Below are 12,737 nucleotides of genomic sequence, written 5' to 3' on the forward strand. Positions count from 1 at the left end.
GGGCGCCGTGGTGGCTCCCCGGGGCGAGGGTCACGCACGCCCGGCCCCGCGGGAGTCACCGCCTGAATGGAGGATTGTGCGGGCGGGCGCGGGGCCGGTGCGCCGGCTGGTGAAAGGAGCCTTTGTGCGGCGGTTTACACAGCCCTGACCTTGAACCCTGAGCTGGCTACGAAACGGAGGTGCCTGGTTTGTTTCTCTCCTCCCATGCGGTGCTCCTGCCCGGGCCGAGGGTGCCCTCCCTCGGCTGCACCGCGCCGTCTGGAGAAACATCACTCCCCGCCTCAGGTCCTCTGGTTGTGTCATTAAACTTTTAAACGCATTTTTCACATCTTTCTACAAGAAGTAACACGCCCCCACCCCACCCCCAAAGATCACAAGGCCGCTACTATTTACGGCCACCCGGCCACCGCAGCATTTCACAGGCTGTGAGACCCGACTGACATTAGCAGTGGGTGACAAGGGTCGGCCACTGAGAGCGAAGGTGGCCACGGGTCCCTCCTCCATACAGACAACGGCGTGACTGCAAATAGCAGGCGTTTGGCACATTTCAAGCACTGATTTTTCAAGAGCTTTGTTATGTACAGATGCAGCGTTTTACTTCTGCTCTATAAGATACACAGAAGCTCTGCGCTCGTTTTCGCTCTACAGTGGTGTTTGATATTTAAAACCCGTGGAAGGAAACTTCAGTCAGGAATTTCGGCACTCAACCTTAAACCACTGCTGCGGTGACTCGCAGGAAGCAAGTCTCTCCTCCTTACAAAGATGGCATCAAAGATGGCATCCTAGTTGGTATTGATTGTGCTTCTGCAGAGTATATATATTCTTCATTATTAAACTAAATAGATATCAATCAAAAATACCAAGTGTCACGTCCTGTTGTCTCTTAGTTGTATAAGGCCAAAAGGTTTCTCTTAAATTTGTAACAGTAGGCTGACCACAATAACACCCACTGCACAAGGCAACAAGGAACATGCCAAATGCTCTTTGACTTTTTTTTTTTTTTTTTAAAAAAAAAGTGCCAAGACAGGTGCATTTTAAAACTCTTCAGGTAAACGGAGCAGCAATCCATTCTTGGTGTGCAATACTTTCCCATAATGACTCCTTGTAACAGAAGCAGCAAAAGGGTTGTATTTGGAGACAACCTGACCAAGCATGCAGTCCTTTCACATGAAGGCTGGAACTAACAAACCCTTGGAGCAGACGTTGCACCGACCACCTGTTTGCATGGCTGGCAGCTCACTGCTCCACAGATTTTTCTCCTATCTGGGATACAAGAGATTTCCTGTTTCAAAGGCATAATGCCTTACGGGATCTTGTTTTGTATTTTTGTACTGAAGTATACAGGTTGCTTAGTGTCAGGCAAAATAGATCAGAACAACTATTAGATATGAATGAAATACTAGAAAAATCAGATCTTTTACTTCCACTCACAGGATCAAGCAGCTTCTGTTTATACTAAAAGACAAAGTACTTAACAGGGAGTACTGACTTCCCACTAGCTGACCCTCAAAACTGCTTCTTTTAACATTACATCTTCTTTCATCTTTCTTAGATCTAAGCCCAACTACAATTCATCTCTCTGCTTTTTCATAGCTTCTCCTCATGAAAGCACAAACATGAAGCATAAGTTGGCTAATAAAACCAGATATAATTCTCCCAAAGTTATCCCAGTTTATTTGAAAATCATAACACCTCAGCACTTTGTGCTCCACCGTCAGTTCAGAAATAGGTATTTTTTTCTACACAATTCTAATACCTCTCTCAGTTATCTTACAGATCAAAGCTAGCTCTGATATTTTGTCACATTTTTCAGGTGTGAGCACTACTTTTAAGTATTTCAAGCCCAGCAAAGACAACACAGCTGACAGTACACATTGTAAATAGACACCTAAATGTAAGACAAGGCATTACTGATTCAAAGGATAGAGTTTTAAGCCTCACACATTCAGTACATTCAATCAATATACTTTTAAAATTATTATCTTCCCACTCTTCCATCTGTATTTAATCCTATATACTAGGTACCATGGAGTACAGCCGACTTCATAACCATGACTTTTGGTAGGGTACCATGTGGTGTCCACCCGTCACATCTCTACATCTCTCCACTGCCTCCTCAAGGGTACGACATGTTAGTTCCTTGCCTGTATCTCTAAGGTCATACACAGAAGACTCATGTCTTCAGCTGAACACTATACAAATGGGAAGCAGGCATAAACTCAACCTCTATCACCTCCTTCTCACTAAAACGCCTTTGTGCTTTGTTCTGTGATGCCCTTTTGCAAAAGCTTTCTCTAAAATTCATCCTCTTCTGTTTACTTCTTAGGATTCATTTCAATCATAAAAGCAAGCATAAATTGCCACTAAGAATCGCTACATAGCTGGTCAACAGGAACTTGACATTATTTAGGAAAAATGCAGCTGTGCAATTATTTGACACATTTCTACAAATCATTTCTGTTCTTTCCCTTTATCACACTTCTCCAATACTCCCACACAGTTTGTTATTCCTACCATTCCAAGTAATTTAAGAACACAAAAATCATCTAATCTTAACAAGCGGCGTCTGCTTTCTTCCCTCATGCAGTGTTTTCTCAGTTAGGAGTTACACCACTTTCCATTTTTAGACTTTCCCATGTAATAAGTATTTCCTTACACAATACATTTTGTCTGATTAATCCTTCTCTCCCTCAGCTGCAAAGCTATCACCAGCCTTTTCCAAAGGCAGACAAACTGGGGGACAGAAGCCCCCATGCATAGAAAGGATATTTCTTAATGAAGATTTAAATCTTCAGCTCCAAGATACCCAACACAACAAAACCAAAACTGGGGTGGGAGGAGGAAGACCAGACAGATAAGGACTCTCTAGCAGCACTTCTCAATTTCATGTGCACTATTTATCTATGACAGAACAAGTTCATCACATGATCTGTGCTCTTCAGTGTTAATCCACTATCTGTATCAGACAACTAGAAATAGCCAAATTTGTAACAGATTCCCAAGAACTGCTAAAAGAAACATGAAGCATGAAAGGAAATAATCAAATTGTTTTCTTTCTTTGGAAAAGAATAAAATAGTTCACTTCCAGACCAGGCACATTACTGTTTTGTTACAAATATGACCAGGTTGTGAAAACTAAGGATGTCCAGGAAGCAATTACTATACTGGCCTAACACAACATTGCCAACCCAAACAATCAAGATGACAAGTCATTTATCAAAATGCCAATAAGAACAACTTAACATTCCTTCATTTATAAAGCATGATAAGTATTGGGCACTTTTTGCATATGTTTCAACTGGAGCCATTAGTGATTGTGAATTATTTTCATACAATAAAAGTCAACTTTCTACAGACAGGTTTTCTTATAATGATTTCCCTCTAAAATTCAAGAATTAAGGAAGCAGAAGGTATCAAAAGACTTTCAGGAACAGATAAAACAGAAAGGAAGTCCCATAATAAACAAAAACGTGGCACTCTAGAAGCCCCATTTTCCTTCATGCAAAGAGTTCGGATACAAGTGTTATTCTAACTCTGATAAAACTCTGTCAAAGTCTGTAGTCTAAAATTCTACTTTTAAAGTAGATTAATTAATTAGAATTAAAAAGCATCAGCATTCTTTCTTACACAAAGAGCAACTACGCAAATAGCATCAAACCCTTTTTCAAATAATCACTTGTTCTATTTCTTTTTAAGGAAACATAACAGTGAAAACTAATGTAAAGCCCCCATAAACTTAATCTGTATCAAAGCATTCAAATCAATACTTTTTAAAGTAACCAATAACTAGATTAATCTGTTCCTTGTTCAAACCATAAAGTTCAGCATATTCCTAGAAAATGACATTCATATATATGCTATTAAGCAGTAAAAACATCCCTTACCACTAGATCCCATGTAAGATTATTTCACTCACTTGAAGTAAAGAAGACTCAAGCTTTTCTACCAGGTAAAAAAGGAAAAAAAAAAAAAAAAGAACCAAAAAAGAACCAAAACACAACTATCCTCAGCAGAGTACTCAAAAAAGCTCTTTGAACGGTGCAACCAAAACCCTGAAGTAGTACCTACAGAGCACCTGGCAGAGGAGCCCTTTTCCAAGCCTTGTTTCCTGCAGCTGTGGGGAGTGTTAATGAGCCCAAAGGCTCAGCAGCTGGCCAGGCTTCTCCGCGGCCCTGAGCTACCTCCTGGTTATTGCTAGAAATTTCCTTCTCAAGCTGCTGTCTCTATTTCGAGCAAGTGCTAATTCTGTTTGCCCACTGTGAAAAGATATTTTCCTTGAATAGCTACTTAATTTAACTCCATTTTATCTGCAACATTCAGAACTATCTTTTGTAAATAAAATATAGCTTTGTTAAGAGTTGCTGCCCAATACCTGAAAATCAGTCTGAGCCCACACACCAGAAGATGTGGGGGAAAAGTAGAGGTGAAGCATGATTAGAGCAGGGGAATCACATACCAGGTCTAAATCAAATGCAAAAAAAAAAAAAAAAAAAAAAAAAAAAAAAGTTCACTGCAGTTAAGAGAATACATTTTGCATATTTTCAAAGCCACACTGATGGAGAGATAATGTATATCTGGTGTGTTTTCTACAGCAAAATCCCCATCCAGCAAAACCCCTCAATTTACTGGCTGACTGGAGTTGAGGGTCCAGTTCAGCAAGTTACCAAATACCCACTGCTGACCTCCCCAGCTGCCAAGTAGTAACTGAGGTACCAGCTGGATATTCCCAGCTGAAGAGACTTTTCCAATATCTACTAAGTCAGCTTCTTCCCCCCCCCATTTTGTGCAGAACTGCCTTTTCAAAGGTTACATTTTGGAATGTGTTAATTGACAATTCATAGGTAAATTTACTTGATAGCACTAATTAAAATTTAAAAAGAGAACATAGAATCTCATGAATGAAGAATTTCAGGCCAAGCCTTTGTTCTTCAAAATCCTCAGAAATAATACTATCCCTTGTGTAAACTTTTCAGGTAGTTAGAACTCACTGAAATCTTCTACAGAAAGGGCGCTGAAGAAGTCAGGCTTGTTGGTAATAAATAGTGATCTCACATTCTCCCTGCCTCGGTTTTATCTGTGATTTCGTATAGACTAAAACTATGTTTTGCTATGCACAGCTCCACAGAAATGCCCTTGCCTAACAAATCCTACCTAGTTTTTTCTACTGTAATATTTAGTCTGATAAAAGCTATTACCTATGACATAAATTGCCTCACTGATATCCTTAGACTGTCAATTAAAACAAATTTCTATTCAAAAAAAGATCACTCTTCATTTCTTTTCAGTAAGGTAAATTGCTTAGCATAGGAAATCAGTACAGATTACTGTTATTTGTAATGACAGATAAGGTACTACTTCTCAAAATTATTACTAACTGTCAAGAAATAAGGGGTCATGTCTATCATGACAAATAATGACTGTTAAGCAAGACCATTTAAAAACTTTAATTGCTGAAGACTTTATACAACAGTCTGCTTCTGACACACATTTTTAGGTATGAAAAGCCTAAAAAACACTGAAAATCCATTAAGGAAATATCCTTTTTACTTTCAGAAGCTGCCTTTTGTAGAAGATATAATTAGAGAGATAAGGAGTGAAGTCTCTGTGCACATCAAATTCCCATGATGAATGAAAAAGTGGTTTGCTGCTGCTGTACAGACAGCTTAACTGGACAGCTTTGGCTGTACTGTGTTCCTCCAGAAGGGATTCAAAGCAACTAGCTGCAAACTGGTCAACCTCACCTTTATCCTTGGGAAGCGGATGGAATAAATAATCCTGGAAGTCATTTGCAAACACATTAGGGACCAAAAAAGTAATTAGAGTAGTCAGTATTGATTTATGAAAGGGAAATGATGCCTGACTAACCTGACAGCCTTCTATGATGAAATCACTAGCATGATGGATGAGGGAAGAGCAGTTGATATTGTTTATCTTCACTTCAGCAGGGCTTTTGACACTCACTCCTGTAACATTCACATTAGCAAATTGATAAATTATGGCCTGAATAAGTGGCCAGGGAGGTAGACTTGAAGCTGCCTGGGCTTAAAGGGTTGTGATCAGTATCACAAAATTGAGCTGCAGGCCAGTTGGCAAGTTTGCAGGTGACAAAAAATGGGAGGAGTGATTGATACAACAGGTGCTACCATTCAGAGGGTCCTCAGCAGGCTGAAGAAACGGTCAAACAGGAATCTCATGAAGTTTAACAAAGGTAAGCACCAAGTCCTGCATCTAGGGGGGAATAATCCCGTGCATCACTTCATGCTGGGGGGCTGACCCGCAGGAAAACAACTGTGCATAAAAAGACCTGTGGGTGCTGGTGTATGAGTTGAATATGAGCTAGCAGTACATCCTGGTGGCAAGGAAGGCCAACAGCATCCTGGACTGCATCAGGCAGAGTCCTGCCAGCAGGTGGAGGGAGGGGATCCTTCCCGCTACTCAGAGCTGAGGAGGCACATCTGGAGTGCGGAGTCCAGTTCTGGGCTCTCCAGCACAAGAGAGACATGGACATACTGGAGCTAATCCAGCAAAAGGACATAAAAATAATTAAGGGACTGGAGTTTCTGTCATTTAATGAGAGGCTGAGAGACACAGGACTGTTCATTCTGGAGCTGAGAGAGGATCTTTTGATTATAAATACCTGATGGGGGCAGAGTGAAGAGGACAGCTAGGCTCTTCTCAGTGGTGTCTAATGAAAGAACAAGAAACAATAGGCCCAAACTGAAATACAAAAAATTCCATTTAGACATTAAAAAAAACCCAAACCTTTTTACTGTGAGGGTGGTAAAACACAGGCACAGGTTGCCCAGGGAGGTTGTGGATTCTCCATCCTTGGAGATATTCAAAACTCAACTGGACATAGTCCTGGACGACCTGCTTTAGCTGACCCTGCTTTGAGGGTTTGACTAGATGATCTCCAGAGGTGCCTTCCAACCTCCACAATTCAGTGATTCTATGAATCCTGTTCTTCACACTGTGAAGGACGCTTAGATGAATCCTTTTTGACACAACTTTTCCTTTCCTGAGTCAGATCCTCTGCCTAGATTTGGAATTCCTCACTAGCATTTCTACAGCTGCTGCTGCTGAGCCTTCTTATCTTTAAACATTTCCAGTTAATTTAGTTTTCGATCTCTCTTAATTCAGCACACATTTTATAGATGAGGACATCTTTAAATCAAACACTTTCTAAGAATTAAAATAATATTGAAGATGCTTCCTACACTCGTTAATGTAGGAAACAGCCTTCTCCCACAGTAGCTATTTAACCTATAATGCATTTATTCCATGTTTGTTTTGAAAACATTTTGAAGTAGGAAAAGCAAGCCAATCTTGCAAATGACCAATGAAATTTCACCCAGTTTAAAAAATGTAATCCTCAATAAACATTGAAAATCTCTGTCCAGAAATTCAGAGTGTATAAAGACTTTTACTTTTAAATGCGTCAGACAACTGAACAAGTGTTGTAGGAGGCCTTATTGGGAAGATTAGGGAACTACAAAAATTATGAACCTATGTTTGATCCTTTTGTCCTATGAATAACATAATAAAATTATTGTGATGACAAAGTGTGAGGGACTTGACACAAAGGGTGGAGAAAACTGTCAGAATAAGAAAGATCAGCACCTGAAAAATGTGTTAAATTCCTGGATGCTAACTTGGTACAATATCAGACTTTTTCAATCACTAGCAGCAAGGTCTTACCAGTGAGGGTTGAGGGGGTGAAATCACAGAATCACAGAATCATCTAGGTTGGAAAGGACCCTGGAGATCATCTAGTCCAACCGTTTGCCTAGCACAGTTCCCACCTACAGCATATCATTAAGCTCTAAATCGACCCTACTCTTGAACACCTCCAGGGATGGGGACTCCACTCCCTGGGCAGCCCACTCCAACACCTAACAACCCCTTCTGCAAACAAATGCTTCCTAATATCTAGTCTGAACCTTCCCTGGTGCAACTTGAGGCCATTCCCTCTTGTCCTATCGCTTTCTACTAGGCTAAAGAGGCTCAAACCCAGCTCTCCGCAGCTTCCTTTCAGGTAGTTGTAGAGGGTGATAAGGTCTCCCCTCAGCCTCCTCTTTTCCAGACTAAACAATCCCAGTTCCCTCAGCCGCTCCTCACAGGACATGTGTTCCAGACCCTGCACCCGCTTTGTAGCCCTTCTCTGGACATGTTCTTTTTGTAGTGAGGGGCCCAAAACTGAACACAGTAATCAAGGTGCGGCCTCACCAGTGCCAAGTACAGGGGCAAGACCACTTCCCTGTCCCTGCTGGCCACACTAATCCTGATACAAGCCAGGATGCCATTGGCCTTCTTGGCCACCTGAGCACACTGCTGGCTCATATTCAGCCAGTTGTCAATCAATACCCCCAGGTCCCTCTCTGATAGCAAATCATATTATACCATCTGGAATCAGATCAAACGAAGGGGATAGAAGAGTATCTGCTTCATCACATGACATTAGTCAAGGCAAGTGGTGTACTAAAACTTACTGAGGCCTATTTTCCCCCCACTTCTCTTTTCAGCTCTTGCTGTTAATTAAAATTTTATAATACCTGCATTTTCTTTCTTAGGCAGGGATGAAACATCTAGAACGTTCCTAGAGTCATTAAGCATTACTGAAATACCTGCAAAAAATTATGTTGTTCTTCAGCATTTAACAGCTACTAATTTATAACAACAAGCTATAAAGTTACAGCAAGATAAACTTCTCTAGTCATCTAGATATCTAGATAGATATACTAATGTGTATATCTAGTAGATAGACATACACCAGGTCTGACAAGTTTATATACGATTACCTACCAGTGTAAAATAATTCTTTGGAGACACTTGCAATAATCTCAGTTATCTGATCATGGGGTCATACTTCATGTTTCCACTACTATATCACATATGTGTGGAAATGTGCTACAGTCCCCTGTGCCAGAACACTCACATATTTGGATTAATTTCCTGTCAAACCGCACTTATTACTACAGCCATTCACTGGCTGTAATATTAACCTGTTTCATGAGGTACTTGATAGAGCAAATTACATGTAAAGATTGCAATGGATGTGTGTCACACTTCCTGGAATGTGTGTATTGAAATAATGTTGATGTCCTTAACTCTCTCTTCTTAGCCAGTAATACTGTGTTGACAGTAACATTATCATAAATCAGCTACTATGATCACAGAGTCAATGGAAAGAATAGCCAACCAGCCAGACATTTATAGTTAAATACTGTGTTTCTCATAATACTTAACAGTCAGGAAACCATCAGGAAACCAGATAAACTATTCTCCTCTAACACTGCTATAAAGTAGATGCCCCAGAGCATACCAGTCTGTGCTAAGAATAGTGGTTACAAACAAAGGCAAACAATGGCAAAAAGAATTGACAAATGATAGGGGAAATGCAAGGGCAAAACCCCAAGTCTTAAAATGTCTTCTACCTTGTCCTGAATATTTCTGAATCTTAGGACAAGAGCTGCAGTATTTATTATGGTACTGACATACACCAGTCTAGCAACAGCTTCCTAACTGATGTAGGATCTCGTTCCACAAGGTTCTTACCAGCCCTCACAAGGGCTACTACTCCATCACGGTCTGTACAGGCTTCCCCCTGGTTGTGCTTAGTCAGAGCTTTATTTTCCCAAGGAACACCAAAATTTGTAGGATTAGGCAGCTTCTCTGTGTCACAGTAACCCGCTGCTGCCCTCTCGAGGCTGGCTGGCTGGGAATACCACAGCAGCACCGTACCTGAACTGCTCCAGGATGTCTATCAAATGTGCGGTAATTCAATTCACTGCAGAATGAAAAATGCTCCCGGGAAAGATGAATACCGGCTTTCCCACTACTGTGTAAAAAACTTCTGCTTGACACACCTCACGGAAGAGGGGTGCATGTGAACACAGAGGCGCTGCCTATGTGGCACTGTTTCAAACAGATGCTGTTGGATGATATGGCACTATCGCCACGAGGTGTCTTGCCTCTCAGAGGGATCAAGTGCACCATGTATTGCATACATAACTGCTTAGAATAGCTGCAGGACTGCCCATAATATCTGAACTGCACCATACTGAAGCCACTGACTTTCTATTTATAGAACTAGAAATAGAGATACACTTTATTTCCTTATCCCTACCATAAACCCTCTGGAAGAGGGAGCACTCCTTTCTGTTCACAATATATTGGCAAGACAGACACAGCATAGTGCACTGTTGCAGACACCTGCTTCCCAAAGACAAAACAATTTTGCAGGAGGAGGAGGTTTCAACTTACCCATTTGCAGATACCTTCCCAGCATGGCACTCAACAAGGTGGCCCATCACGATGAGGTGTCACACCTACTGACCTAGGCATCTCTCCGTGAAATAGCATGTTCCTGAACAAGAAAAAGGAAGGAAAAAGCAAATGAGACAGGGACAGGAAAACAGGGTTAGGATGAGAATCAAGCTGATGCATATTATGAGAAGCACAATGTGGTAGTGGAACTTTGCTGCTGTATTTTTCTAACCTGCCCTCAGCAAGGAGTGAATTAAAAACTTTGTGATGCTTCAGGTGCCTCACTTTGAATTGCAATATGCCTCTGAGGTGAGTAGCAGTGCCCACCCCTGTCTGCTGTGGAGCTGGTACCCACTACACTGTCCACTCTCAATGAATCGTTCCTACCCCAGCATCCTACCAGGCCTCCTGTGCTCACTGTTAGCTGACCCTTGGTTGTGCATCTACCTTGGATGCCTACTGTAAAGTGATTAAACCAGCATCCCTTGTGCTGTGTGAGCACGTCTGTCACCATGCACACAGTATTCCAGCCAGAAATCCTAAGCTGAAGGTTAAGGAGAGAAGGTATGCTTGTGGTAAGTTGTCCTGTTTCTTCCGTGTTTTGAGACTGCCCTACACCAAAAGGTCAGGAGTGCCTACCCTGTCTTACACTCTATACTCTGTAACACCTGGAGTATTGTCCCTCCCATCCTTGCCAGGGTGCCACATGTGGCCTAGGGTGACAGGCCCATGGGAAGATGTCTTCTGCAATTAGGAACCTTGGAAAGGAGTTGGATAGGAAATGCATGTGAAAGCATCAATAGGAGAAGACAGGAGGTGTGATGACTATCTCTTCACTGAGATGATGTCACATAATTTATATCAACTGCATTCCAGCATGTCGTTGTTTCCACAGGACGTCTGGGTGGAATGGGATTTGTACCCAGGGAGCACTTCTGATACGTGCAGAAAAGGTTCCAAGGAGCCACATACAGGCATGGGAATTTATGAATGCTTGTCAGAGCCATCTCTTGCCAGGAGACGCATAAATCTCTCTGTTTAACGCAGTCACATGCTCTCCTTCACACAGATTCTGCTTTCATCTTATGAAATTTAAAATGGCCCTGCTCACCACTACTGACAGAATTCAGGAGTGTGAAGCTGCCCTAAGACCTGCCAGCAGTGTGTTAGGCTGGAAACCTCCAGTCTAGCCCGTCTCCAGGTATAACAGAGGTATGCCCAGGTCTTCTCATGAATCCAAGCCAAAATGCTATAAACCCTCAATGGTTTTGTGTTCAGACTTACTGGCTTGTTTTTCAGGTTATCCTGAGCAGTGACAAGGTTGCATGGCAACCCTCCAGAAAGCCACACTGCTTAGGCTAGGTGTGGTATGCTCCAGCATGGAATAAAGCAGGGTATGAAGCCTACGAGAGTATGATGCCTTCTGGTATGGCACAGGGGGACAGTCAGGCAGAGGCAGCCAGTCTTTGTGCAGTGCCCTCCACACTGTCTTTACAATTGTCTTTTAACTGTTCTTTCAGACACACCAGGGCTTCATCAGCAAGGGACCTAGCTCTCCAGAGAGACCTCAGGAGTGAATGAAGTATACAACTTAAACCATGGGGGCCCAGGCCAAGGAGTGAGAGAGCTACACAAAGGGACACTGCAGATGTACCCAGGGAATCTTTGGCACCACAAAGGAGCTGGCAGCTAGGGCAGTCATCTGGCACATACGGCTCATTTTAAGTCTTGCCTAAATCTAGCATTTGAACTTAATTCTTCCCATATTCCATAAAAGTCTTTTAGCCACCATTTGCTGCTCTGGTTTGGTAGTGAATCAGTAATAACATACAAAGCCAGCAGAGCTGCAAAGGGCAAGTGAGAGAGACAGACTGCTGCAGTACTATCACCGTCATCTGGAAGGCAGGAGAGAAATGTTCAAACACTTGTGGGAAAAACTGCAATGAATCTGTACTTCTGACAACAAAAATAATGTCTTAAAGAATGGCAAACATAATAGAATAAGGGGAAAAAAGCCACAACAAAACAATGTCTTCACTTGCAGAATATTCTCTTCACTAAGAATCTGTGTCTTTTCACTTTGTGACCCCTAATTTTCTTTTCTCTGATTTCTCTCATAAACTCAAGAGATTTTAGCCATTTCCAGTATACACTAGAAAACCTTGCCTATCTGAACATAAACCTACAATAGAATCTCATAAATTTTTCAGTTTGAGGTATACTTCATATTGTTTAAATACCTGAGAGTCAATAACATATAATGCTAATTTAGTAAATAAATGAGTGATGTCCAAAATTAGGCTGACATTTTAATAAAATTATATCTAAAATATATAAAGCATATGTGAAAAGTGCTATATAACTCACCTAGCATGACCATTAATATTGGCATTTTTATGAAAAGAAAAGAAAGGAAATCAAAGCTTTGTAACACTAGTAGGCTGCTAAAACATGAAAGTCTGAGGTAGAGG

The sequence above is a fragment of the Athene cunicularia genome, assembly GCF_003259725.1.
Source record: "Athene cunicularia isolate RWA chromosome 5 unlocalized genomic scaffold, athCun1 chr5_part3, whole genome shotgun sequence".
NCBI lineage: Eukaryota > Metazoa > Chordata > Aves > Strigiformes > Strigidae > Athene > Athene cunicularia.